The 18,464-nt window shown below is 40.7% G+C and overlaps 1 protein-coding gene across 2 annotated transcripts in view; it reads left to right on the top strand.

Annotated features, from left to right (window-relative positions):
• The window catches only part of sdk1b (sidekick cell adhesion molecule 1b), a 138,609-nt gene that overhangs the window by 2,202 nt on the left and 117,943 nt on the right, over positions 1-18,464 (top strand). The gene's annotated exons all lie outside the window — the stretch shown is intronic.

The raw sequence follows: 18,464 nt of genomic DNA, 5'->3' as shown, positions 1-18,464 counted from the left end.
ACTATATGGGTAATTGTTAAATCCAGCAAAGAGAAATGGGAGAATCAGAAGATGGAAGTGCGTTGTGGCGATGGTGCGATGCCATGCTTACATGTTTTCAAGTGTGTTTTGCTGTTCAGACAGTAGGGTAAGTGTGTGTGTGTGTGTGGTGGTGAGAGGGGGGGATCAGACTAGGCAAAACAAAGACGCAAAGAAAAAGGTCAGGCCGGTGTCAGCACACAAATGTTCTCTGGGTCACAGATGGTGCGTGGTGGGCGAAGGCTGAGACGTGGGGTTATGAGGAGGAGGGAGTTGGAGGAATGTGTGTGAGGTGTCGGGCGGACTGGGGTGGTGCCGGTTGTGGTGGTGGGGGGAGCTATTTGTGAACGCTTTGAGAATTGGAAAGTGTCAGTGTGAAAGAAACAACACAAGGTGGTCGAAGAGGGTGTAGGGGGTTGGTCATGGATGTGTGTGGGGGGGCTGCTATGAACCGAATAGGGCACGCCTGGAGTTTAATCGATGCCGGCGTCATACAACACCTCTGTGTACCTTTTCTTTCAGTCGGCACGTTGCCTATCTTCACCCCTTGGTCCTAGGTGTCAAGGAGGAGGAGGTGTGAGGCGGAGGTGCGGCATGGCTGCAGAGTCAGCTCCCACTCCCCATTCCCTCCTCCTCGTTGCGATGTCACCATCTCAGCAGCAGCAGCATCAGCACCCGAGTTCCCCCACAGACCTTAATTGATGTGTCTTTAAACCATGCACAGTTTCCCCCGAGGGGGTAACAAGTAAACCCTGACTGAATCCGCCGTATGTCCAAGTGGTACTTTTCTATTTATTCCACCGTAGCGTGGAAGAAGGGAGACAATTCAGCCAACTCATCAACCAGTCATGTGTGCCACTGTAATCAGCTCACTCCCCAAAGAAGCGTCATAAAAAAGACGCTTGGATAATTTGGGTCCCTTTACAATGCGAAGGCAGTAAAATGTGTACTGAACTGACCAGAATTGTTTGGTGGCTTTAGTGTTTTTTTGTGGGACAAGTGGAAAAAAAACGTGTAGTACCAGGACTGACCTGTGAGAGGCAGCATACTGCCACTAGGCATATGAAGAATGTGTAGCAGTGGTAGAAGAAGTAGAAGGAACTAAGCTAACTGTTAGCTTATTTGGTCAGTTTCCTCATCAATGTTATTATATCAAACAAACTCTCAACACAACCTATTTGTGTCATGTAAAAAGTAGTTATTGGGAGGTTTCATATCACAATTAAATTGAATTAAATTCCTATTTAGGGCCCTACTTAGCATCTTGCTGAGTTGACATCCAGCATCATGAGGCCAAGCCAACGCTTTAGAATTTTTCTTTAAGGTGTTCCGAGCCTTCTATCCCCCAACATTTATTGGGACGTTTTATTTTAGGTGGAGATGGATGAAAATCACGAGCAAAGGTTGATCCTACTGATCTCGCCATCTTTCTCTCCCCATGGTCAATCGATGCCCACACCCTCGTAAATGCAAGGCTTTTATACGAGCCAACCCTCGTCTCAGGGAGCACATTTAAATAAGCTCATCGATCTTTCATTTTAGAGTTTAAGTGACGGCAGCATTTTACTGTCTCCCCCCCCCCCCCCCTCACTCCGCCTCTCATCTGTTCACCTCGCCGCTCTCCTTCCTTTTATTCATAACTTATCCCGCCGCTTTCTGACCGCCCCCGTGTCATTGAGTGGGTTCAGCCCCACAGCAGTTGGACTGATTTACCTTTCCGCCACGGATACTCGACAGTCGGTACTTTACATTCAGCTTGGAAGTCTAACATTGAGTTTAATTGACAATCTTCATCATATTCTATATGGCAAATATGAGAAGACTTGGACTTTTCGGTCAACTGACAACACCCTTGTTCTAATTTGCTAGCATTCTTATGAGTTCCATGTAAAATTAGTCAGATGCCAAAAGTCAACCGAAGCTAACATAACAGTGACGAGGATCGTTTGGTTTCGAACAGCTGTCCTGGTCACTGCGTAATAATAATAATGAGTTTATAAGTACACAAATTCTAATGAAAAAATACGGCTGCTCGTTGTTGATATTGCCTAACCTTGGCCAAGGTAACTGTGGCGGGTGGTCCAGATTCTTAGATGACTATCATTTAATATTAGAAAAGTTTCAGAACCACTATCACAAATGTGAAATCTAAACTACGCATTTCCCGCTTGGTATCTAACGTTTTTTTCCAACCTTCGCGTGGTACCGACGTCTACCGCGACACATGGTGGTATCGGTCATCGTAATTGTAATTATAGACACCTATGTCACACCAGCTGTTGTTTTTCACCAGTGGGGGAAAAAAATTATGAGGTGTGGCGTTTGTTTATTCTGGCGATACATCGAGGTATGACTTCAGGGGAATATGGCATTATTGTATTTTTTGGACTATAAGGCGCACGGTCGATGTAATTTTCCTTAATATAAGGCGCACTAAGGGAAACACACTGACTCACTAACTCACTGACTGACTCACACGTACTCGCACTCATCAGCGTCAAACTGTTAAATCAAATGTGAAATTTTTACTTAAGCGTGTTGTAATGAGAATAAGGATAAATTACAGACTTGATCAAATTCATTAGACTGCATGGACCACCTTCTGTTGCTTTTCTACCTTTTCACCTCTCTAGTTAAATTTAAATTCTTTTGGGACTTTAGCAAGAGGGAGTGACTGCCCCGCTCGACATCGACTCGCTTATTTCTTATCTGTCGGGAAGAACGAATCACCAAGCCTTCTTCTAAAACAAAACCAACATCTCAAACGTTGGCAGAACTGGCGAGATTTTGTGAGGCAATAGGTGGCGCTATAACCCCGAACTGCCAGTTTAGCCTTGGAAAGGTGACTTGAGCTTAGGGCAAACAACACAATGACATCATATATATATATTTTAAAAAAAAAAGCTCGTTCAATTCACTATACTCAGCAGACCGGGACCAGGCTAGCTCAAAGAAAATCTTCCAGAAATACTGCTGTGGACATTTAGGAAGCGTAGATGAATTCATTTGATTTTCAAGAGCAACATCCTGCTGCTCCTCTCAAAATGTGACTGTTTTTCGTGGCTTTTGTCGAACGTGACGGTTTGATTCAAGGACCTCGCCTTTGCCTTTCTCTGTGTCAACAATAGAGTAGAGGAAGTATTTGAGTTCTGTGCAGAAAGGCTTTTTTTCCCAAATGGTACTTGGTTGATACACAAACATCGATGTTCATTTTTTGGTATTCACCTGAACGTAGCAGCAAACTTTCTTTCTTAATAATCGAATCTTTATCAACCAGCAGCTAGCTTGAATCTTTTCATTCCCCATTTCACATCTGGCAGCCTTGACTTCCATCGAGCTATTCTTGTTATTTTAAAGCTAAGCTAATAGAAGTCTCACAATGTTGAGTTGACCTTCTCTTGAAATGTTTCATTCACTATTTGGATTAAAACTGCAATTGAACTTGTGGACATGGACATATTTCTTTCCACTCTTGGGCTGGGAATTGGAATAGTAACTCGTGATATTATATCCAATTAATCGATGATTAATCGAGTATCCATTTATTTATTTATGGGGGCTTCTGTTGTTGCTGATTTTGAATGTTGCCTTGGCAAAATGACTCGCCGGTCCCTGGATAATATAAGCGAGGTTGCGATGACATCAAAACAAGCGTTCCATTTGTCCGATTGTGTATTCAGTCGATTCGAGTATCGTGATTTGCTTGTTCAGTACACAAGCAGCACCCTTCTGCAGGTGCGTGTTCCCACTACGATACGTTTGATCCGCCACAGGTGCTCGAGAGGCGGGCTGGCTGCACTTTCACACACACGTGTGTGTGTGTGTCTATCACTTCCATAAGCTCCAAGCGAGGAAAAAAAGAAATCCTTTTTGATGTCACCTAGGAATAAGCAGGAATCGCTCGATGTGTGTCTGGCCAGTTTTTTTTTTATTTTTTATAAACCTATTCCTTTGATCTAGATGGAAGGAGGGCTTCACCATGGCAGGTGGCTCCAGACTTGGCATGCAACAGACGTGTGTGTGTGTGTGTGTGTGTGTGTGTGTGTGTGTGTGTCCGTGGCCAGATTACAGCAAAAGTGCCTGTGTTTGTCAAGAAACTCTTTCATGTTATCAAATGTTTGCTTTTTTTTTGTTGCTGGGAGTGGGAACGGATAAATACAGAAACCAAAGAACGGATTTGGACTGGCATTTTTAAATGTCAGAATTGTTCAGGCCGGAAATGACAAATTTCAGCTACGAAAAAGAATGGCGAAGGTTTTTGCAAATGTTTTTGTTTTCCACCGAGGTTCAGTCATTATTGCAAAAGGCCTTGAATGGTTTTAATGGCAGGTTGAAAGCGCCAGTTTACAACATCATGAAGACCAAGACACTCACCAGAAAAGTCAGAAAAAGAATTGTAGAGATGTTTAAAGTAGAGTTAGTAGAAAAAGATTTCTCACACTTTGAGCTTTGATCTCAGGGAGCGCCATTCTATCCATCATCTTGAAAAGTGCAGCAAAACCTCAAATCGACCAAGACATGGCCTTCCACCTAACCTGACAGAGTGAAAGCACTGATCAGAGAAGCAGCCTGGAGGTCCATGGTCACTCTGGCTGAGCTGCAGAAATCCACCACTCAGGTGGAAAACTCTGTCCTTAGGATAACTCGATGCTTTTCTTCAGAAGATCCAAATTGGTCAGAGTAGATGGAGCAGTTAGATAACCCACCTTGCCGCCGTATCTCATCAACAGAGGAATCCAAAACTGCTAACGACCTCTCAAATGTATTCAATCAGTGAAGCTTAACACCAGACCTTCAGGTAAAAGATCTAATCTCCCTTGAATTCAATCCACCAAGGCTCAGACAGGCTAATATCATGAAGAGTGAACTTTTTTTTTTGGTGACATGTTCTGTTCCCGTGAGCCGTGGAATGCTTGATGTGCCTCAAGCCTCCAGTCTGAGAGAATCAATGAGCACAAGACCGGAATACTCAGGTGGGAACCAATCAAGTTGCTGGCACCTGGAAGGAATGAATAGGAGGCACAGAAGGGAAGAATAGGAAGAAGGAAAAAAGAAAACCCATCTCAAGTAAGAAGCGCCTTTGTCGAGGAAACTTCTTGGCTGATGGACAGTTCTGTGCTAAAATTCCGGCGCTCGTAATACTTTTCTACGAAAATGCCTCCGAGGGGAATATAAGAGCTTTTATGCCGGTCACATATGGAAAGGTGCACATGATCAAACTAGAAAGACTGAGCCGAGATTGTGGTGATATTTACTATTTTAGAACTTCATTTTGTAAGGATAACCACTTGAGTTTTCGCAAAAATCGATCTGGTTCATTTCAGATTTCAATGAAAGGGATAATTTTGACTGACGTGTTTATTTGATGATAATTAGAGGAAGGGATAAGATGAATCAAAGTGCTCATCAAATGGGTGGGCTAAGAAAATTGAAAGAGTGGATGTCAGAATTTTGGGTCACTAAAGACGGAAGGACAGCATAAAAAGAGAAGCGAGGCAGTTGGAGATTTGTCGTGCTGACAGATGAAGAGAATTCCTCAAAGAAAGAGAAACTAGTTTGATGCTTAATGGACTTTCTTCATCTCCTCCCCAATCCCCTTCGTTTAATTCCTCTCCAGCTGCAATTTTCATCCAATCATTGAATATTATGTTGCTCTTCTGCTTCTCTCGCACATCTTCCATTTTGTGAAGCCTTACAAATGCAGACTCCCGTTTTACCATCAAGTAAATGTCCTTTCTCTCTTCTCACAGATTTACTGTGTTTCCTTTTGTGTGGGAGGAGAAAAGCAAACAAATGAAAGCATTCGCGTGGAGAGAAAGGAGAAATTAATTATCCCATTTGCTTCTTCGTGCAAACTCTCCTCTGTGGGCACCATGCAGCAGAAGCAGGCTGCTTCAGTGTTTGCACAAAGACGTGGACGCTGACCCTCATACGCTTCGTCATCTTGTGCTCTATTCTGACCTACTGCCTTTCGCCTCCGTTGGCTTTGTGCTTGCGTTTGACTCAGCAGAATGTCCTTGCCGCTGCATTTTCAATCTGCCATTAGATTAGTCTCTTGGATGAGCTGGAGCTTTTTAGTCTTGAAATGCTTTTTGTGTGTGTGTTATTTTGTCCACTCGAGGTTACTCGCTTCACGTTCAACTGTAGTATCTGTGTGTATAGTTTTCAAAAGCCGGTACTGGACTGGTGGGTGACATAAACATTAGCAAATGATAGTGTGACGTTGGTTGGCTATTAATTGGCTAAACATTTGCCCGTGTAGCCATATTCACTTATCTTATTTAAACGTATCAGAGTATAACACACATTAACTTGTTGACGTAGCCTATCAACACTCGGAAAGGTTAACATTTTTAGATTGAATCATTTACTATATTAAGATCTTTGGTCCCATTTTAAATCCTTTCATATTGCTACTAGCCTCATCCTAGCTAAGTGCCCTAGTTCCATTTTGAATCATTTGATATTGCTACTAGCCTCATCCTAGTTAACGCTAAGCTAGTGCGCATCTTAGCTAGCGCTAAGAGCCCTTGTCCCATTTTAAATCCTTTACTATTGCTACTAGCCTCATCCTAGCTAATGCTAAGCTAGTGCGCATCCTAGCTAGCACTGCCTGGTCCTATTTTAAATCCTTTGATATTGCTATTAGCCTCATCCTAGCTAACGCTAAGCTAGTGCGCGGGACATGGAATTAACCTATCGCTGTATTTTTTCAGACTTCTGTTCAACTTTTAAGGTTCCACTGTGCATGTGAATAGTTAAGCATCATTTGATCTATTCCATATATTTATTCCGCCATTAGAGTCGCACATTTTTCTATTTTCAGCACAGACAAGAGCCACCTGCCTACACTTGTGAAAGGCCAATTTGTAACAGTTGTTGCTAAATATGTGTCGCACGCTTCAGACAAGGTCCCATTTGCCGCGCCGTGCTATATGATTGCCATTGTGACCGCAGCCTTTAATTGTTCAGTGAAATAATACGATTTCCTCTCAAAGGCAAACTCGGGCAAGGTGGGCTCGGCTCCAACAATCTGCCGCTCCACCATTCAGACATCCTGGTGCCAGGCAAGCGAGCCTTTAATGGCTTTTGTGTTTGCGCGTGTTGCATTCGAAGCTCTGTATTTTCTGCTCCGTATACTTCTTTGCCAAATTGACTTGATTAGTGCTTGCACACTCACTTTGTCTTCTTCACTGGCTTATTAGGATGTCACACACATCAAGGTGTGTGTGTGTGTTTACCTTGTGTACCGGAGCATTTTCGCCCATTATGTCGGCGGGTAATTGCCTTGTGGATGTGGATTTGATTTGGCTTTTAAAGCACATCTTTTCGAAGAACTTTTGGGAGCGTGTCCATCATCCCAACCTCCCTTCTTTCTTCTTCACTCTTACATGATGGTAGCTCTGATTTTCTAAATCGAATTAGTTTGCATCATGGATGTATATGGATGCTCGTGTAATGGCACAGCTGGGCCTTTCTCATTTTGCGCCCGTGCGTGGACTTGTGGTCCACATTTTACGGAGCTTTTCAGATCCCCTTTCATTTTACTTCTCGGTCTGAACACACTCTCTTTTTCCATGCCGTCATCCTCACCTCCCCCCATCGCGGTGTCGCGTAACTGCACACAAACTTTTTCCTTTTTTATTCCGGCAACTGGCCTCTTGCCCCCCCGCCCCATACTCACACTGCTGTCCCCATTTCCTTCCCTTCTTCCTTACATTCTGACATCCCTCCGACTCCATACAAGGGGATCCATTCCAGAGGGGGCATCCATTAACTGCCCCCTTTGGCACCAGCTGTCGTTCGGAGTCTCCATGACTTGGTACTCCTTTTAACCGTGCGTGTGAGAACAAATGAGTCAGAGCGGAGGGGTGCTCGGTGAATGCGGTCGGTAACCCGATCCGGGACCATGTGCAGTTAAAAGCATTAGTTTATAACAACTGCCAGGCCTGCCAGCATTTGCGGGTAGAATAGAAGAACAAATGGGGTGTGGTACCTCACATCAGTGTGTGAAGGCAGTGCAGGGAGTATTGGGGGACATTGTTGAGCAGTCAGTGATTATGGGGACCTAGAGTTGTTAATTTGTGTAATCAGTGTATAATTGGCATGGAGGAAAACACATTAATCAGACCAGAATAAGTCTCCGGTCGTCATGTAGTTATTCATTAGTCTGCCTCATTTGGACAATCTTAGGCGTATTGGGGGTTGAAAATACCGGGGTGAGCAAATCACATGTTTCACTAGCTACTTATACTCAAAGTCCGTGAATTGCATCATGAGATCCTTATCTGCATTTGGGTTGGTACCAATGGCAACAATAAAAAAAAAAATTAAAAAAAGAATAAACAAAATGGGAAAATCATATGTGTGAGTCGAGTTGGGTTGTTGGGTAAATAATCCGATATGATTCTCTACGATATTAAATCCGTAAATGTGAAAATGTCGCTGATATGTCCTGAGGGCGTGGCCACCATCCATCCGAATAATAATTTCTCATTTTCTCATGTTCCAAATCGTGCCTCATACTGCTTTGCCTTTACATAGTCCACGTTTTATAGACTTAAATGGGGATTGAATTAGTCTCGGACACATTAATTAGGTCCATAAATGTCTGTGTGCAGCACTTTCAGCAGATCTTTTAATGCTTTCTGTACAATCATCAAATAAAGTTGTTGCCGTCGGTGTTCTCTGGGGATGCCTGATATCCGCAGAACAAAATGAGCATCAATCAACTATACAGATGATATACTAATATTTTATTATTCCCAAATGGTGCTGAAGCTTCATGTTTTTTTTGCAATTCACCCAAAGCACGACCATGACACTGTCAAATTAAAACGCTGACTTTATTTTCAAGCAATTAACCCTGTTAAATGTAATTCAAAGTCATTCTAAAATATTTGTAGCTGGACTTAGAAAAGTCTGAGAGGCTTTGTAGCACAGAGCTGTAATTTCGCAAAGCACGAAGAAAGCCTAAACCTCAGCTAATCTCACAGAGTCCATAATACTCTTGCAGTCCTCCAATCAATGACGAAACGGTTAAGCAAATCCATACACAAACAAACACATTATTTTAAGAGTGGCGTTCTTATAGGCGGTACATTGGAGTGAAGCGGGTCTGCTTTTTATTTTTTTATTTTTTATTTTTTCTTGGTGGCGTAACAACCATTTAAACATCAAAACAGTCCTCGGCGTTCACATTCGTCTGATCCTGTTTTGGCCTCCCAAGTCAGCAGGACGCCAAACATTACAACATCTCTCAGCGGGTAAGAGTAGCCACAACATGCTAAGCTACAAATTACACAGTAGAGCAACATAAAAAAAAAAAAAAAAAAAAAAAAGCACCACTTCCCAGATTGAAGTCCATAAAGCTTTTGTAGATTGGCCACTTTGAGACGCCACCAGTTGATTGAAGATGTACTGTCAAAACAGTTGTTGGTGCCCGCTGAGACATTTACGCCGCATTTCTTTAGATATTGAAGTTTGTCAAGTGAAAATTTCCATATTTTGATTGGAGCATTGCAGCCAAGTACAAATTGGCATAGTGTCTTGTTTTCTTCAGACCAAACGATTGCTGCAGGCGTTTTGGGTTTGGAAAATGAAGAAAGGGCAGAAAAAAGGCTCACAATCCGTTTAGAAAAAAAAAAAAAAGAATTACAGGTTGTCGACGCCAAATTGATGAGATTCAAGTCGATTTTGATTTGTTGCCAGTGGCACCAAGGATATTTATTCTGTGTAGTTTTATTTTTTTCTATTATTCCACACCGCAGGCAACAATGACTCCTGATCTCGGGCATCACCGGATGGTAGTCGGGCCTTCAAAATAAAAGCTAGACGACCTTGATGACGTCAAAATGACGTCACGCTCTAAGGCTCTTACGTCTCATCTCGTTTATAATGCGCGTTCAAGGGAACCAAGACGTTTTCCAATTCTCGTTCCCTTTCTGAGCTGCAGCTCGCTTCCTATGTGTTTTATTTCTTTTCCTGTTTTCGCTCTAATTGCTGTTTTCACACCACACTAAATTGCAGCAAGTTCAATTAAAACGGTGTAAAAGGTGCTCGTGCGAGTGTACTCATCCGTGTGTGTGTGTGTGTGTTTTAGTTTTCTTGTTAGGGCTACGCAAGAACCAAAGACCACTTTTTTTAATTACAGCTCTCCGATAATAAAGAGAGGAGAAAGGGCCGGGAGGGGCGGGTTAATCTCACAGTCCGTTTCACTCCTTGGATTTGGTTTTATATTTCCTTTTAAAGACATAAATCGCCGATCACCCGGTAAGACAATGAGAAGGCGAGAGACAGAAAAGGGTGTCGTATATTAATCGTTAATTTTTCAATTTTTATTTTTAAACTCAAATTAATCAGTCGCATAAATAGATTGTTTCTGTTTTGATATATATTTCTTTGCATTACAATTAAAGTTTATTTTGGTACAACATCGGTCCCGGGGAGTATTTTGTATTAATATAAAAGTCAAGAAAAAAAATTGGTCCAAAACAAGTCTAGTCCAGACCATGTTTGAATACCAAACAACGCCAATTAGGGCCGGCCAAGAACAATATGTGAACTCACAATATAACTCTAATTCATGTTTAAACATATTTTAAATATTAAAATATTGTCAGGAGAGCTTTTCTTCTGCAAAATGGTATTTTGTTTAATTTGTAATATATATTAATAATTACAGGTAAACATGTAGAAAAGAAGCCGCAAGTTTGGAAACTCATGAATAAAATGAGTGGTATTTGGGGTACAAAAGGAATAAAACATGAAGAAACGTTCCGGGGCATCTTCAAATAGAGATGCAGTCATTTTTAGCGATTTCCACCCCACATTTGATAGATCGTTGAAGTCTTTGTCATTATGTACAGTGAACACACTTTTTTTTTTTCTGCAAAAATATTTGGATGATTTTCAAAGTGTTCATTCCATTTTTTTTTTATTATCCAAGCAGACCAAAATAATCCCTGCACCTCACAGCATTGTGTATTTTTCTATTTGTATTATACAAAATCGTTTCAATGCTAAGTAGAGACGAGTTGTGTTTTTAGTCTGTTACGTCTTATTTGTATTGTATCGGAATGTTGCCTCTAAAGTCAATAAAGCTTTATGGTGGCGGCAGTTTGAGCCCAATAAATTAAAACGAGAACACCTTGGAAATCAACCAACTGCACCGAACAGATTGCGCTCCACTTTGGAGTTTGCGCTGAACTTTTTCTCCCCCCCCCTCCTACATTGAGAGTGAAGCCAGAGGGTGATAAAGAGTCAAGAGAGTTAAAAACAGGACGGGAATTTTTATTTTTTTTTTTGCATCCCGTGTAGACCGCGGGACTTATTAATAGATATGCAGTTATGACGCCAGGTTGCATTTTGATTGTTGTCGAGAGATTCTATTCTCAGGGTTGCTGAGTGTGTGTGTGTGTGTGTGTGTCTTTGCACCTCAGTCGAAAACAAGAGTGTTAAAACCTCTCTGGACGTTTTGGCTCTGCCCCATCCGAGACGTTGATGCAAGACATTTACACCTTGATACTTCCAACCCGCCTACTCCTCCGAGAGGCCTGTTCTCTCCACCCATACTTCTGTTCTGTATTTTTTCCCCCCAGCATGCTTTCACTCACCCCCCCCCACGCTTTTCTCGCAAATGTTTCCCCGCCCGTGGCATCCTCTCTCCTGACTTGAGGTGTGTCTAATCATTGTCTGCTGTAAAGTCTTTAAATCTCCCCCTGGATGCTGTGGTGCTCCGTATTTTTGTATTTGTAATTTATTAAGGAGGTCTCAGGTTTAATAAAGAAGCGCGATGGAAAAACAAGGACAGTCAAGGTAAAAATAATAATCCATTTTAAGTTTCAAGAAAGTTTGCGGAAAAAATCCGCTTTTGGAAATATTCCATGGTGGTCACTTGCTCACCCCTCCCCTCTCTGCTTTTGACTCTTTAAAACTGTCAAACCTGTAAACCATGCCCGTTCGTAAATGGAGTCAAATTAAATCAAACGTGATTAAAGTAGACATGGACCGGTGTCAAATTTCATTTGACCTTTGACCTCTCTTAATAACCCTTTGTGCCGTCTACCATTGTCTGCTCGCCTCGTCAATAATGAGATCATCGTCAGCATCAACACGCTCCATAATACAAATTAATATCTTCCTTTTCTTTAAAAAAAAAATCTGATCTATTAATCTCTTTCACATTGCGTATGCCAGCGCTCCGAAAGCCTCGGGCAAGAAGATCATCTATGCTTAAATCTGCTCCGAGTTCAACTTTCCCGGATGAACTTTTCTTCTCCCCACCGAGGCGTCGCGTCGTCTTCTTGTTTGCATTTGTATGCATTTATTCACATTTAATGTAGCAAACACATTTTTCTTCTCTTCTTTCCTCTCTAGCAGTCTTTTGCCTCCTTCTCCTCCTCTTCTTGCTCTCTCTCTCTCTCACTCTGACATATGGCAGTGTGCTATCCACAGCCGCAAGGCACTAATTTATTGAGCTAACGATCTACACCACCTCCATGAATATAGAACGGTCTCGCCTCTCCCTCTCGCTGCGTCTTCTGCACGCCGTCTCGGCCCGTCTCCACGCCTCACCTGTTGTTCGCCGCATGTAAATGAGTAACACACACATACACACGCATTTGTTTAATCTAATTAAGCAGGAAGCTGTTTTCACAAGCAGGTTGTAAATACTGAGACTGTATTAGTGAAATGGAATTAGGCACGGCTCTGCACGCGCCTGTGTGAGACTTAAATAACCAAAATTGTGTTCATCCATGTGTGCATGGATGTATTTTGGGGAAGATGCACGTGTCACTTAATAATTTCAGAGTTTATGAGTCTAAAACAAGAATGTATGAGCAGCTACTACCCCGGAGTATCATTGTGATTGGATTTATTGGATTTAGGGTGGTCACAGTGGAATATTTTTAGAATCGATTTTTAGATCAAATAATCGGATAGAATTTTCTTCGCATTAAAGTGTCTATTAAAGTACATTTCCCCCCCGATTACTGTTTATTAGCCAATTATTTTTTTTAAATTTTTAATCTTTTTTTTAAATTTGTTTTTTAATATAATTAATTATTTTTGTTTGTTAGAGTTAAGCAATATCCCCCAGGTCGCGTATTGAGATTTTTATCCTTTTTTTAAATTTATTTTTTAATATGATTATTTTAATTATTTTTGTGTATTTGTAATAAGCGGTACAGATAATAGATGGATGATATTATTTATTCTTTTTTAAAATTAAATTTTTGATATAAATATCTTTTGTATTTTTATATTTATTATTTCGATATTTATTATTTTTGCATTATTATATAAAAAAAACATTTGAATGATTTTTGTCTATTTGGTATTATTTCATGGAAAAAAACAACCCAACAACAGTTAAGCAATATCACTCAAGTACCGTATTGCGATGTGAACTTTCTTAGTCACCTGACTTCCATTTCATCTCTGCTCCTCTAAAACTTTTTCCAAGAGTGGCTACGGGATTAGCAGCGATCCTCAGAGAATGAAAGAAGAGGTCAAAGCAAAGTTTTGGGGCCTAGTCACGAGGAGTTTGCTGACTCTTCTGGTTGCTATAGCGACAGAGCCCCCTTTAGAGCAACTGCTCCACGTGGGGGACATGCAACACTTGTTAGCGATGCTTCATATCTCATCAAATTATAATAGACTGCAAGTTCCATTAGTGGCTTTATTCACCTGATCATTGATGAGACTCTGCGGGGAGCTCTTTAAGAGTTATTGGAGTCTGTTTTTGGATGAATGGGAGCAGGGCGAAGAAGCAAACAAAGTGTCTCCTTTCCGGCGAGTGTGCCTAAGTAGGCCATTGTAGCAGTTTAGTTTATGCCCGGCTCCTAAGAGACAGCTTAATGAATTGCTTTTTCTCCGGCATGAAATCAGCGGGGAGATATGTGATTGGGAACACAATTTTTATTTTTTTTGCGTGATGAGCACGCAGGGTGGGAATTAGCTTGCCAAATGTGGGCGATTTTTATGTCGCGGCACGTTAATTTGCTGAGTCGAGAAGCCATGGTGACGGCTAAGTATGAGTTTTATTTCTTTCAAATCAAATTACGGGTATGCTCGCTTCACTCAACAAGGAGACAGAGGAGGAAATTTGAGTAGCAAGTAAGCTAACCTAATGACGCAAACGCCTAGCATGATGGACTGTAAAAAATTTCATCCGATCAATCTTTTTGTTCCGTCATTTAGGCTATTCTTCATTTTTTGTTATTCTTGTGACTTGGCTTGTCCCAATGTACATTTATATTTTATATAACCAGTTTATCTTCACATTTTTCCTTGACTATGTTTCATTTTGTTATTAACAATTATGTGGTTGGAACGGATAAATACTAGTTCAATTCATTTCAATAGGAACATTTGATTTGGAGTACATTACGTCACGGGTTTGGTCCTGGAATATATTAAGGACATAAGTCAGGTACTAATACATTTCTATTTCCATAAGTTGTCACGGTAACATGTTTAACAGCTTCTGTTATTACCCCTCATGGTGTTGTTGTCGTCGTTGCCTCGCGGCTGTAAATCTCTCACCTTCATGTTGATTCTCTTTTGGTCTGCTTTGTTCGCACAAGACAATCAAAGTGAGCGAGTGTGCATTTAACTTCACGCAAATTGCTTATTTACCGGAATATTCTTTGTGGAGTCATACATTTTCACATGCTCTTGCCATATTGTCAAACCACAGTGGGCAGGTGGACGAAAATAGGTTTTGTCAGATGCTGCTTTTTCTTTTTTTAATATTTTGTTTACCCAGAGGGACAAATAATCTACTTGGGAAGGAAGCATGGAAGAGAGGAAGGGAAAAAGCAGTCAGGATAATATTTACAGTTGCTCTAATTTGAGTTTCTTCATGTTTGCATGCCATTTTAACTGCCTTTTTAATCTTTTTGTCTATTTACTGTGTTTTCGCCTTCATATCCGACACGCTATTCGCCCCAAATAATTAGTATTCATTTATTCATTCATTTGATGACTAAGGAGCCCTGAACCGATTTGCCGAACCACACATGCTTGCGTGGAGCATCTTGGCTTCAAGTTCTGAGTGTGAATTTACAAATACTTGAATGTTTGTTTGTTTTTTTTGCGTAGAAAATACACATTTATTTTTAGCTAACTGGTAGAAATAGCCAATAAATAACACTGATCATTTATAACACTGGTTGACTTCTTTTGACTCCTCTTGGATGCCGTAGGGAGTTGTAGCACCGTGTGTGGCGGTCAGACGTTGTAATAAATGCAGATCCATGCATCTATCCGCAGTTGTATTGATCGAGAGCTCTGTTAAGCCCGCTAAATGCTGATCAAAAAGCCCTCTGATACATTATGAGCCGATAAATCCCTTTTCATCCCAGCGTATCCCCATCCCTTGACTGTCTCCATCATCCATGTGGGTAATGCTGCAAATGCAGGAAGCAACACAATGAGGCATGTCAATGAAATGTGTTGATATACCAAATAACAACACAAAATATGAAGGCAAATATTTTGTGTTGGATATTATTGAAGCGGGGGGGGGGGGGGGGGGGTTGCTCATGATCATGAAGCGTTCATTTCAATTTGTTGCTGCTTCCCGTGATGTTAAACTCACTCAAATCTGTTTGCAATGTCGGTTATCCCTGCCTGGTGAACGAATGAAATTACAGCGCCACACACGCATGCACACAAATACAGTAGACACACACTTATGCACCCTAACCTCTGGACAGGGTCCCATCCAAAGTATTAAAGGGTCTTAAGAGGCAGAAATCACTAATGACTTCCTTTATCTCCTAAACACAGCTTTAGACCTGATCACCCGGCCTCTGAAAGCGCACTCACGCACACACACACTCGTACTAACAAACCCAAATTCCATTGCTGGATAATATCCAAAAATTAAAGTATGGCAATGTTGACAAGCCAGAATGGAGTATGTGCTGTACTCCTCTATTATTATTATTATTATTATTAATATTATCATTATTCATATTATTATTATTATTATTATTATTATCATTCTTCTTCTTCTTCATATTTATTGTTATTATTATTATTATTATTATTATTATTATGGATCTGTTTCCAAAGCCCACCTTTTCAATTTTCTTGGTCATGATTTAGGTTCGGGGTATAGTCGACACATGCATACTCATTTCTAGACTTATTGACTTAAGAATTATTAGAAAGAATTTTTCTCATTTAAAAAAAAAAAGGAGAATAGCAGCCCAGCTTGTCGTTTCTTTGGTCTTACACAGGAAACAACTTGTATTCCATATTTAAAAGCTGGTTGTGCTCTTTGTTAGTGGAAGAGGGAAACAAACATTACTGAGGTACAGAAAATCGATCAACAACCGCATAAAAGCCATTTTTTCCTTTTTTATTTAACTCGCCCCAACTGCTTAGCCAGAGTATAATGCTGAAAAACTACGGTTCATAAGGGCCTATTGTGCCGTGCATATTTTTTGATACTAGTTTCTTTTATTTGTATCCATTTACCTTTGAATAGCATCATTCTGCTACCGTATGACAATGGCAACTAATATAAATGGTAAAATGGCCAAAAACGGGCCATGGCTTTCATCGAAGAGGCTAAGGCCGGATTTGATTTAAACAAGTTGGAAGAGAAAAGTGAAAGGCAACTAGAAGGAGATTTTGCGGGATGAAGGAATAAAGGCTGCTAAGCCTGGTTATCTTACCAGCTTTAAAAAGAAACACTTAACCGAGTGACCGGCTCTGAAATTTTTGAAAAAAAATCTTTTTCATCCTGCGTCGTATGTACTCGCCCGCATTGTCGATCCGAGATCTGGAATCAATCAACTATCAAATGAAAGCTCTTTTTTTTTTTTTTTTTGTTTACCTCCGCTATCATTATCTCTGAAGATGCTGATCGCGGAAGCAACAAAAGCAGAGACGAGACGCACATCCAGGCTTTTTTTTTTTTTAGCTTTGAAGCTCTTTAAAAGCCTGAAAGCAACCAGCTGACCTTGACTGATATATTTCCATTTGTGTGCTCCTCAAAAGCCTGAAAGCAAAAAGCTGACCTTGACTGATATATTTCAGTTTGCGCTTGGCATTTTGCAGGCAGGTAATCACTTGTTTAATGGCGGCGCTTGACATCCTACTTTAGAGTTCTTAGAGGGATTTTGATATTTTTGGTATCGCTGATATGCTGAATATGGCTCAGAAACCATCTGGACAATTTATTTATCCTAAAACGTTATTTTTTAAAATTTGTTCAAGCTAACCATTCATTTTCACTTTTAGTTCAATCTATTAAAAAATAATCTTTATTCGTGACAATTTAATTTGTGTATTAATCAATATCCAAGAAGTAGCTCTCAGTTTCAGAAAGATTAGCAAGTACAACACCCCGCCAGACTACCACACAAAAGAGATTCAAGCCTCATACTGGGTTGACGACAAGCTAACCGCTAACTGAGAACGATCCGCTATCTAGTATCTATTTAAAATCCTTTCTTGATACAAATACGGTTTACGGTTTCATAATTCGGAATGACACGTGGTATCAGAATAACTTGTGACATGGCACAAAGAGACAAGCTCAATTCCCGCTACAGTGTATTTACGCTAGGTGTGACGCTAAAGTTAGAAAACCATCAAGTATCGACTGTATTACAAACGATCCTATGAGCGCCCCCCGGGGGATCCTCCGCATATCTGACCGCTTATATTCCTCAGGGGAATATAAATGATAACAGTCCGTAACGTTGGTAGAATTACGGGCTAGAACATTGTGATTTATGGACTTCTTGCTGCCCAGTTGAGCTGCTAATGTTTCTCAATGAGGCATAGCTTCCTACTCAGCACTAAGGACCAAGTTGCACAGAAGATTGGACACAACACGCCATATCAGTCAAACACGCATAAATGACATCAATGAGTCTGAACATCCAAGAAGACTAACATGTTAATGTGAACGTTTCAGGGAGGCCCATTAAATACGTTCGTATTGGAAAATCAATGAAGTGGAACGCCCCGAATTTGAAAATTGGATTTACTGGGAAGTAGGGTCTCTAAAGCAGTTATTCATAACTGTGGGAGACAAAAAAAAACATTTTTATACAAAAAACTGATTTCAAATGAATGTGACTGTGACTTTTCACCTTTTGGCAAGCGCCAATCGAGTCTCATTTTTGCAACAAAGGCCGTTCCTTTCCTTTTTGTATAGTCCTTGAGTCATTCTTTCAAAAAAGATCCTTGTGGATTTTTTCTTTCTTTCTTATCACGGGTAACTGTTTATTTGGTGTGCACTGTGGGGGTAGGAGGAGACAAGTCAAGCCAGCCGCGACAATTGTTCATGCTATTTGTAATGCTAACACGCCGCTAACGTGCTGCGAAGGCCAACTTCAAATTGAAAGCTTACCAGATAATACCTTGACTGGCTTTTATAACATTTTATTTCATTCTATTTCTATTAAATTAGACCT

This window comes from Syngnathus floridae, chromosome 4 (assembly GCF_059516105.1).
Source record: "Syngnathus floridae isolate MCC-2025c chromosome 4, RoL_Sflo_1.0, whole genome shotgun sequence".
Taxonomy (NCBI): domain Eukaryota; kingdom Metazoa; phylum Chordata; class Actinopteri; order Syngnathiformes; family Syngnathidae; genus Syngnathus; species Syngnathus floridae.
The sequence above is the reverse complement of the archived record's forward strand: the minus strand, read 5'-3'. Positions and strand labels throughout refer to the sequence as shown.